Genomic DNA, 12123 nt, shown 5'->3' with positions numbered 1-12123 from the left:
ACACACAAGTCCCATCCCCAGTGGGGAACTTCCCCAAGAAAGGCTCCTAACACTAAAAGGTCCATAAGCACCCTAAAGAAAGCCACCAATGAGAGACAAGGATTCAAATACATCATATTATTATTGTCTCAAGAATGTTACTGACCAAGTCCACAGTAAACATAGGACTGATAAACAGAAACTCATGTAGGAGGGAGAGTTGTGGTTCTCAGGATCTGAAGCAACCCTTTCCCAGAGGCCCTTGTCCCAGACCATTACCAGCTCTCCCAAGCATATTCCTGGTTTAAAAGAAGGAACTGTTTTTGTTCTATACCTAGTGCCATAGGAAAAGCTGCCAAGGGCTAGGCTTCAAGCTGTTATTGGCTCTACCAGGCATGTTCCAAGGATTAAGAAGGAGCTATTTCTTCTTCTTTGAGAAAGTCTTACTTGAGCAGGCCAGCCCTCAACACACCACTTTTTCCTTTTCTAATAGTTGTCACCCAGGGTCATGTTGCCCATCTGGCAAAACTATACTTTTTTCAGGAATGGATGTTTATGGAACACCAGCCCTTAATGTGTGTTTTGACCCTGTAAACCTCTTTTGAGCAGCTTCTCACAGGCTTGCTCTTGCATATGAGGATGGGACTAGTGATTGATTTTAAATCAAGGTTTCTCTTTTGTTATGGTTTGTAGCCACAACTCTAGTTAATCCTCATGAACACACAGTTACATTCTATCATCTTCATATCTACCAGGTGTGGTTAGCGTACTACTTATCTTTGGGGACTTTTCGAGGCAGCCCTCCTTTTGCTCAATCCTATTTTGTGTGACTTACTTTCTCCTAAACTTTGGTAAATCCTTTATATCATCAGCTCCACTCTTCTACATCACAGCTTAGTGGAGAATTAGCCAACACATGAGATGCAGTTTATAGTCAAAAGAATAATAATAATAATAATAATAATAATAATAATAATAATAATAATAACAACAACCTCCAAATGGATTTTATAACTTAATAATAAATGTGAAGTGCAGAACTTCTAGAAGATACTAGAGAAACCAGACCTTTCTGAGTGTGGCAACATGCCTTCCAAGACACCAAAAGCTTGGTGACATTAATAACCAGGATGTTTCTACACACAGTTCCCTGTGTCTGGTCCACAAGAAACTCCTTTTCCCAAGATCAGACATTCAGACAAAAGTCACCATTTTCTGAGAGGACTGAAAAACATTCCTACTTGCAAAAACAAAAAACAAAAAATACCAAGTCATACTCCTTTTCTCAGGCAAGAGGGACATGTAGCTCTTCCAATTACATGACTGTGTGCCTATTAATTTGTCAAGGTCAGTGCTAGCCTCTAGGCTTCCTGCTCATAAACCCTGCCCCAATCCCTCAGCTCACAACTCCCTGTCTTCTGTTCCCATCTGACCCTGGAAACATTCCCTACTGCTTCTCCTTTCAACCTCTAATACGCATAGTAAAAACTGCCTTTTAGACATGTAAAGACAGCTTAGTCAGGATCCCCCCCACACACCCAAGGTTGTACCAGATAAACAGAATTCAGTGATATCACTCACTAAAGATAACCAGACACAGTCCTAGAACCCCATGACACCCACGGGATAATATATAAGCAGAGGTCAAGAGCAATGCTCTGCTCTGCTCATCTGGTGAGATGCCACCTTGATCTGTCCTGTGGCTGGAGAGTCTCCCCATATCCTGATGCTTGACTCAGAGACTATGGAATAAGAGACTTGTCGGAAAATGGACCTGACTTTCTGTTGAGATAAAAGGCACAGGTGAGCAGCCTTGGGGAGATAGGCTTGACCTTGAAGGTAGGAATTCAGAATGTGAACCTTCTGAAGACCCTCAGCATAGTAAAACACAACTTTGGTCAAACTGTGTCTATCTACCTTCTTGTTCTTGATGGTTTCCCAGCACACAGCCTTGCCAATTTTTTAATGAGCTTTTCCCTTTTCATCCACGGAGCTGCAATTTTGGTTTCTTTACTGCACCCACATTCATTCACCGTGCTCCTAGTGCTCTAAGCAGATGCAGCCCCCACAGGAACTTTATGCACAGGCCCCTGCCCTGGCCATGGAGTTACAAGGACTTTTTAAGACTCCTTTTCTGGTCTGCTGCCTCCCATTTGCGGAGGATCCACCACGTGGCTCTCAAGGCTCAGGCATCTGCTCCTCCCCAACTGAGCAGAGCAACACTTCACTCACCATGCCGCTGTTTCCAAGCTCTTCCACTCTCTCCACACAGCTCCTTTCAGCAGAGTTCACAGCACGGAACTCCAAACCACTCTTGCTTGCTCGGCTATGGATCCTAGCCTGCAACGTGGAGCCTGGAAGAGCCCTCCTCCCCTTCTGACTGGTGGTCTGCCTGGAGATCCTGATTGGCTAGTGAGGTCTGAGTGACATGAGCACCTCCCTTAGGGTTTGAGTGTGCTCAAGGACACAGCACAACCGGTTCTGGCCAAGGCTTTCAAGCCAGGCCCAGACCTTTCCCAGGTATGAAGAAATTTGCGTTTTAATAGCACATGCACATGGCCTCCAGTAACTGATTCTTCTGTCTTCCAGCACTCCTTAGACACTTCCCCTCTCCTCCTGGATACAAGGTGGTTAGTTTGTACAGCTCATTACACAATGTGGAGTGGAGTGATAGTCCTGTATCTCAGGTAGAAGGGTACCTGGGATATTAAAAATTAAAGAGACGTTCTGTGGCATCATGCTGAGTTCGGGCTAATGGTAGGTACTTTTAACCTAATGGGCTCAGGGACTTCAGGCAACACAGAGAGGAAAGCAGGAGCCAGAGCACAAACACTGTGATAGGTCTAGGCTGGATGATGGCTCCATTCTGTATGAGTTTTATTTCTGAAATCCAAGTCAATTTCTTGAAAAATGAATAATAATGAAAAGGACAGTCTCCAAGTTAACATGAATACATAGAGAGAAATAGGGCAAGGAAGAATGCTTTTGATGAGTCTGGTTGTTAGCCAGCACATCTTCCAGAGTGAAAAGGTGGAAAAAATACAGCAGCAAAAAAGAGCAAACATCAAATAAAACATCAGTATTAGTTAAGGTTCTCGAGGAAGACAGGACTGACAGAATGAATCTCTTTCTTCTACGTGAAAAGGGGATTTAACAGAATGGTTCACTGGCTGTGTTCCAGCTAGACCAGCAATGGCTTTCTACCTACAATTGAAAGAGAAAATTGAAGAGACTGGATGTATCAGCTGGGCTTCACTGTACATAGGAATTCCTAAGAAGTGTCTCTTATCACTCAAACAGACCTGAATTAATGATGGATTTTCTTATTTCACATGATTTAATTAAAAAAAAAAAAAACCTGACAGATGTACCTGTTGACTGTACAAGCTGACTGTCAAGAATAGCCAGGACAACAGAAAACACAAAAGAGCTGAGAAAGATTTCTTTCCTGTGGCAGACATGGAGAGCATGGGAGCCATTTCCACATCAATGCCTTTCCTCAACAAAGGAAGAATGGTGCTTAACATAGGGAGTCTGGACATGATAGTTTACAGGTATACGTATGTCCTAAGAAGTAGAACCAATCTACTTCTGAATGTGCTCCTAATATAAAAGCAGAGACATTTGGGGCACTCTTAGCTCAAAGTCATGCAGATAAATACATAAATTACAAAAATGATGGACAGAAATGCCTCTAGTATGTTCCTCCTTTAGCACAGGTCTAAACGCAAGTAAATGATACTGGGAATGTAGATTGCTTAGGAGCCAATGCTACCTGTTAAAAATGATGTATGTTCTCAAAGACAGATGTATCAATGCTACAATTCACACGAATACAAAGGACAGAGAACATGAATGCAGGAAATATCAAGGAAAAGTTGCCTATCAGCATGGTGAACACTGTCCTTGGATGGCTATGCTGAGCCATCCTAACCTCAGAATAAGGCTGTTTTAGCCCTTGGGCAGTCTGGCTCTGAGGAAGCCCACAGCTTTTTCTATGCAGGACCAGAGAGCATTCATTTTAACTAGCCCTGGCTGTGGTTGGTCTCAGTGCTGTTTCATCACTGTAGAAAATTCTACTGTTTTTAACTGAAAGGGGAAAACAAGTAGTCATCGTGTGAGATGCTCTCCCCTCCCCTCCATTTGCTGATCAGCAGTTTTAGAAGTGACCAAAAATTGAACTTATAAGGCTGGGACAATAAATCTATGTATCCTGGACTTGGCAAAATAAGACATGGGGAGCAATGGGCTCCACTGACCGGAAGTTGACCTCAGAGGAGAGTAGGACTGGAACAATAAATCTGAATGTATATATCCTGGGTTCAGCAAAAGCAGGACACAGGGAGTAAAAACTTATGTCTCTGTAGATACCCTGCATCCTGTTAGCCATCAGTAACCTCATGCTTTTAGTTCAGCCAGTAACTTCAAAGAACTACCTCACCCCTAACCCCCTCGTCCAATCCCAAGCTGCATGTAAACTTTTCCTATATAAACCCCTTAAAGTGAGTGCTCGGGGCCGTTCTCCTCCACCCGCTGTGTTGGATGTTGGATGGTGCTTGTTTTGTCATTAAAAACCTCTGTGTGCTTGCATCGGATGTTGGCTCTGTGGTGGTCTTGCTTGGAGGTCTTGTGACCTGGGCATAACAGAACCTTTATTTTTATGTATAATGGTGCTTGCATGCCTGTGTCTGTGTTCAGTCCTGTATAGTGCAGAACTAGCTGATAGATCCCCTAGGACTGGCGATACAGCATGTGGTTAGCCTACATGTGAGTGCTACGGTTGGAAGCCAGGTCCTCTCAAACAACACCCAGCGTTCTGAACTGCTGAGTCATCCCTTTAACCTCTCCTGTTTAATTTAAAATTCATTTTTATATATTTTAATGAAAATATGGCTGGGTGGTGGTGGCACACACCTTTAATCCCAGCACTGGGGAGGCAGAGGCAGGCGGATCTCTGTGAGTTCAAGACTAGCCTGAGTTCCAGAAAAGGCACAGAAACCCTGTCTCGAAAAACAAACAAACAAAAAAAAACCAGGCGGTGATGGTGCATGCCTTTAATCCCAGCACTCGGGAGGCAGAGGCAGGCGGATCTCTGTGAGTTCGAGGCCAGCCTGGTCTCCAAAGCCAGTTCCAGGAAAGGCGCAAAGCTACACAGAGAAACTCTGTCTCGAAAAACCAAAAAAAAAAAAAAGAAAGAAAGAAAATACATTACATCACTTGGCCCCTTTCCTTGTCCTCTTTCCATCCCTTCCAACTTTTTCCTTGTTAAGTATGTATGAATAATTATGCTCAAATATATGAATACTACCTGTTGAGTCCCTTTTTTGTGTGTATATGGTTTTGGAGGAACCATGCTATACTGGATAACTAGAGAGCTCATCCCTTCCTGAGGCTAATTCTCCCACTTGCTGGAGAATTCTGTTCTCTAATGGGCAACAGGAGTCTGACCCCATGTGACTTAGGCTGCCTTGGTCAGGAAGCATTATCAAAAATAGAAAACTGGGGGTAGAAAATACCTCAATAGTTAAGAGCACTGAAGGTTCTTCCAGAGCACCCAGTTACCATTCCCCATTCACACTGCAACTCACTACTATCTGTAACTCCAGTTCCTGGGTTCTGACACCATATCCTGGCCTCCCTGGCCACCAGTCATAAATGGGCTTCAAAGACACACATACAGGCAAAACATCCTTATACATAAAATAATGACTAATACTCTTTTTGTAAAAAGAGAGAGAGAACCTTATTGGTGAAATTATTAAGCCACTCCACGTAGTTAAAAGGAGATTTATTTAATGGCGTACCTTACAAGTTAAGGGATAGGTAGGTCGCGGGGTCTGGGGAAGGTGTATCGCAGTCCAGCGGTGTTCTCTGGAGCTCTGCTTGGCCCACCTTCACCGTCCAAGGTCCCGGAACCGAGTGAGAGCGCAGCCCATCCAGATCTCTGGTCTCCAGGTGCCTCCCTTGGCCCCGCCTTGTAGGAGTGACAGTTGCCGAAGTCTCAATGGGGGTTGGAACTTCCAGATCAAAGCTGGAATGGCTACCCACTACAGAACCTGTACCATAAAACTTCTTTTCTTTTTCTCTCTCTCTTTGTTTTTTCAAACAATGTTTCTTAATGTAGCCCTGGCTTTCCTGGAACTCACTTTGTAGCCAAGGCTGGCCTCAAACTTAAAGACATGCACCTGCTTCTGCCTACAGTGTGCTGGGATTAAAGGCATACACCACCACTGCCCTGGAAACCTATTTTGCAAGCTGGACGTGATACTGCATTCCTGTAATATACCACCAAGGACACCTTGGCAACAAGATCACTATAATTCTGATGGAACTCAGTGCTGTATAGTTCACACACACACACACACACACACACACACACACACACAGGAAAAAGGAGCAAAACTGAATAACATAAAAGAAAAGCAACACTGTAGAATTGGCACAACGTAATACAGCCTGAAGTCATTTCAGATATCTGCCACAGGTGCCATATCACAATTTCCAAAAATGAATATTGCCAGTCATGAGAGGGCACCCCATTAATCTCAGCACTTGTTAAGCAAAGACAGGCTGATATCAGGAGTTCAAGGGCATGTTACTCTACCTGCTCACTTCCATAGCAAGAGCCATCTCCAAAATAAAAGTTAACACAGTTTTGGTTTTCTTGTGTGTTAGAGACAGCATCTTGTTTTGAAGGCCAGCTGACTTTGGTTCACCAAGTACACTATAATAGTCTGAATCTTTAATAAAACTAGTATATACTTAACCCTTTGCCTTTGGTTCATCATTCCTAGCTTGCCAGTCTTTTGGAGAAGAGAGATCTTCCAGGTAATTTAGTAGTGCTCTGGTTAGAAATAAAAGAATATTCTGAAAAGGGCTTCTTCTTCATGGCCTCCTAGGTTTGTCAATCTTGGGACCATTCCTACCCGTAAAGGCAAGGGACTGATACTACTTGCTCTCAAGCTGCAGTTAGAAGAAACTCCTCTCCAATTTCTGTATTTGAAATGGAAGACTTTCCTGTGTTCTGATCTTCCACAGAACACTTCCGTATTGTTCCATTTCTATAGATGCTGTGATAAAACACACCAATCCAGGGCAAATTATAAAAGAAAGCACTACATTGCTCTTACAGTTCCAGAGTGTTAGAGTCCATGATGGCAAAGTGAATAGCTGGGAATAGGATGTACTGAGAGTTCATATTTTGAACCTCAAGCCGGAGGTAGAGAGTACACTAAGCATGCTTAGAGGTTTTTGAACTCACAAAACCAACCCCCATGACACACCCCCTTCAAAAAGGCCATAGCTCTACTCCTTCCCAAACAGTCCCACCAACTGGGAAATAAGGATTCAAACATATGAGTCTAGGGTGCCATTCTTATTTAACCACCCCAGCTCTCTTCAACAATTAGATAGGAGAATAACTTCTTAACTGACCAAACTCTACCATAGCCTTACGTGAGACTACAATGTTTCCAGCATACAGTGGAACAGAACAATCACTCCTACTCCACAAAGAAAGAAGCAGAGCACAGCAAGGAATGTACAGACAAAGCAAGATCAAATTCCAGCAAACATCAACTCTTGAAGCTCCAAGTCCAGGATCCTGAGATTATGGTGAAATTGCCTAAACTCCAAGGGGCTTATGTAGTCCCACTCCTCCAGCCCTGTGCCCTGCAACACACATAGCTTCTCTTTTAGGACAGATCCACTGCAGGCCTGAAGCCTTCCTCAAAGGACATCCCATGATCTTCATTTCTCCAGTCTCCTCTGTATGGCATTCTACTTTACTCTGTGGAAAGTGTGTTAGAGGGGCTGGAGAGATTGATTGATGAATGGTTAAGAGCACTGGCTGTACAATCAGATTCTAGGCCTAGCACCCACATGACTGCTCACAGATGTCTGTAAGTGCAGGTTCATAGAAACAATAATGCTAAGTAGTTAGGTATAAGCTGGTACCTGCCACTGACTTGGGTGATTATATGAATGAGAAGATTTTCTATGAGTCCTGACACTTAGATACATCAGTGGCATTGTGGAGGGTGCACACCTTTAATTACAGGACTTGGGATGCAGAGGTAGGTGAATCTGTGAGTTCAAAACCAGCCTGGTCTACAAAGATAGTTCCAGGACAGCCAAATCTACACAGAGAAACTTTGTCTCATTAAAAAAAAGTCAGTGACACAAAAATATACTTCTGTCCTATAAGAGAACATGAGAGATTTCTTTGATTTACTTTCACTTTTTCAGGAAAAAAAAACTGACAACACGTGACACAAGAGATAATTAAAGGTCTTTTCTAGCTTGTAGTTCCAGGCAAATACTCTATTGTTGTAGGAAAGACTGTGGAACAGTGTTGGAAGTATGGCTTAAGAATTTAGTTTGAGCTCAGAAATCAGGCAGCAAATAAAAATTTCCAACAGCCATAAACCTTGAGTACTCCACAACAATTAATTTCTCAAAGATGGCTCCATTTCCCAAAGTTTTTAAAAATTCAAAACATGATCCAGTATTCAAACACATGAACTGTGAAGGATATTTCACATTCAGACCAAAAATTCAATTTTGGAGACAAATATCTGTGACCGCCATCTAGTAACACAGGTTAAATTAACACAAAGTCTGTGTTCCCATAAAGGATTTCTCCACCTATGATAAGACAACAAAGAAAGTTGTGAATCAAGGCATTTAAAATACATTAGTGGAAGCGTGACATCAGTGTGTTAAATCAAAATGGGGGAATTCCTCTAATACATTTCATGTTGGACCTCATGACAACGTCAGTCTATCCATGAGTGAACACAAAAGTAGAATGGTAATGGGGACTGTGATTCCCCTACAAGGTACGTGGACCTCAGGAACAGATTGCTTACAGTGTCGGCATGGGCTTCAGAGTTTTCTTTCTTTTCAAAGTCCTTGGTTCACTTATAAATGGAAAGCTCTTGCTAGTGGATCAAGAAGGTCTATGTTAGTGGCACCTGAAACACTGGTCTTCTCTCTTGGAAAGTAAATCTAAGTGCATGTGATTTTTGTGTCTGGGGTATCATCAAGTATTTGTTCATATTATATGGTATTCAGAATGTTTTGTAGAAGAGAAAGTCACTTTCTCTTTATGTTATAAAGGTCATATTGTATTTAATGGCAAAGTTAATAACCAATGGCAATTTTAGCAAGTTTAAAGGGGGTATTTCCCATGGAATTCTAAAAGAGAATTTTCAAAGGACCAAGTTGCCAGAGGTCTTAGGGTTACTAAATCCTCTTTTCGTTATCCCTGCCAGTTGTATGGAGTCTACCATATGCCCATTTGGGCCTGCAACCCACAACTTGGAATTGTATTCTCTGACAAAACCAGCACTTGGTAAGAACGGCTGCCACTTCATTAGAGCAACCTCTCATGGTTATTTCCTGTTACCATACCTTGAATGTCCCATTGTTGTCTTGTCTGATGATGCTGGTCTCAGCATCCCTCTATGTTATCTCAGTTCAGAATGTGTAAGGTGACAATATGTTAGTTCTGCCTTGCCACAGTTAGTGTTGTATTTATTTGTTTATTTATTCACATAGGTAGCTTTTTTTTCTTATTTTAAAGAACATAATTTATTTGACCTGAGATTAATGGAATCTCAGGTCAAAGTTTAGTGTTCCATACAATGTCCCTTCCCAATCTATGTATCCACCCCTGTCCCTTCTTATTTTTTAAATAAATATTTTTATTTTATAATTAATTTAGTTTTACATATCAGCCATGGATTCCCCTGTCCTCCCTCCTCCCAACACCCTGTCTTCCCCCCAATCCACCCCCCATTCTCACCTCCTCCAAGGCAAGTAGCTTTTGAAAAGACTTATAACAGCCCATTTATTACATAAAGAGCAATCCTTCATGCATTGTGGATAGTAGAATACATGGTCACTGCATCTCCAGTAATTTTCACTATAGAAAGGAAACTTAACGCAAATATATTTACAATAGTGTAAGTACATTGTAATGAGAGCTTCAATGGTCTGGCTATCTATCTATCTATCTATCTATCTATCTATCTATATACATATATACACTTATTAAGTGGTTCTATGGGGAAAACAGACTCCCTGATATGGGATAAAGTATAACCAATTGCAGAATCCTTGAAGCTGGGGATCTATCACATCCTGCTTCATGGTGACTGATCCAGTCTTACCCACCTAAGAACCCATGACCCCCTTTCACCTTCCTTTTATGTGGTCACATAGGCAGATAAGAAGCACCACCTCTATCAGGCCAGATAGACCAAGGTCATGGGTGGAACAAATTCCTACTACATACATCTGCCTACATGACGCAATTTTAGGAAAACATAATTTGATCTATGCCTTGTATTAAGAAAAATTGTGGGAAAGCATGCATTTCCAACACATGTATTACAACAAATTTCAACAAACATTTAGTAGTATTCATTCACTCAAATGAATCACTAAAAATAAAATGCCAGGTTGCCTAACATTGCTTAGTCATGTTTGTATGATACTTGTTTGTGTCCCATGATATTTAGTTTTAGGGTTTTTTTTTTGTTTGTTTGTTTTTTTACCTTCTCACAAGCTACAATCATCTGGAAAAAGAGATCCTCAGTTGAGAAATGCACCTATAAGTTTGAACTTTAGGCAAATTCATGGGGACATTTCCTTGATTAATGTGAAATGACTCAGTATAACCTTGTTCAGTCACACCTTGGGCAGGTAGTTCTGGGAGGCATAAGAAAAGTAGCTAATGGGGCCAGAGTTATGGCTCACTGAAATGAACACACACTGCTCTTTCAGAGGAGCTGAGTTCAGGTGCCAACACCGACACCAAGCAGCATAAAACTGCCTGTAACACTAGCTCCAGGAAGAATGCATGCCATTAGTTTGTGTCCTCCATGTGAACATACATTCCTGTGCATGCACATGTACACACATGTACACCTGCACATACACACACACACACACACACACACACACACACACACACACACACATTAAAAATGAAACAAACAGAGGAGAAATTCATCCTAGAAAATGGACTAAAATCTCTGAAACTGTGGCCAAATCAATTCGTCTTGAGTTATCTAGATCACATATTTCTCACAGACATAATACATTTGGGACAGATCATAGAAACATTAGGGAGAATATCAGAAAAAAAATCATAGTTTATTTTCAGGAAACTTCACCTGTAACTCGATTACTTACCTATTTTGATACAATTATTATTGTATAAAATACTCTAATTTTACAAGTAAAATATATCATATTATATATCTCCGTGAACATCACCAAACAATATAACACATTAATAAACATGACCAGATAATAGAGAATTCCAAAATTTAAGATATTCTTTTATAATGAGCTATTTTTAAATCATAGATGAAAAGATAATGTCAAATTTAGACAGAAACCATTATCATTTTGGGAAACAGTAACACTTCTTTGAACACTCTAATGTATTGATTTCAAATTCTATGTCATGTATTTTCTCATGTAATATTTTGGCTGTTTTCTGTACTTTGTTAATTTCTTCAATTTAAAAAAATTTACATGTGTACTTGTGTGTTGTGATGTGCATGTGGAAACAGGAGAACAACTAACATGTCTAGTCTATTTCCTTCCTCCACCTGAGATCCAGAGATCAAATGAAAGTGCTCAAATTGGCAACAAGTGCCTTTATCCACTAAGTGACTTGACTGACCCTTATTTGCTTTAAAAAATGTTCCCTTATGTGATAGTGTGTGGATGTGCATATGTAACAGTCCAAGCCAAGAAATCAGGAAAATTTATGGGGGTCATGTGGGTTTCTCAGGGATTGGATTCAAGTCATCAGACTTAGCATCGCCTACCTTTACCCACTGAGCAATGTCTCTGGCACTCAATTGAATTTCTGAGAATCTGTTTATAGAACACTGTTATAAACTCTGGGGGCTGGAGAGATGGCTCAGAGAAAAAGGGCACTGGCTACTCTTCCAGACGTCCTGAGTTCAATTCCCAGAAATCACATGTTGGCTCACAACCATCTATAATAGGATCTGAAGCCCTCTTCTGACATGCATTTATATATGCAGAGCACTCATACATAAAATGTAAATAAATAATTTTTTTAAAAAGCTGTTATAAACACATGTTTATGTTTATTCT

This window comes from Peromyscus californicus, unplaced genomic scaffold (assembly GCF_007827085.1).
Source record: "Peromyscus californicus insignis strain IS unplaced genomic scaffold, ASM782708v3 Scaffold_4__1_contigs__length_199733344, whole genome shotgun sequence".
NCBI lineage: Eukaryota > Metazoa > Chordata > Mammalia > Rodentia > Cricetidae > Peromyscus > Peromyscus californicus.
The sequence above is the reverse complement of the archived record's forward strand: the minus strand, read 5'-3'. Positions refer to the sequence as shown.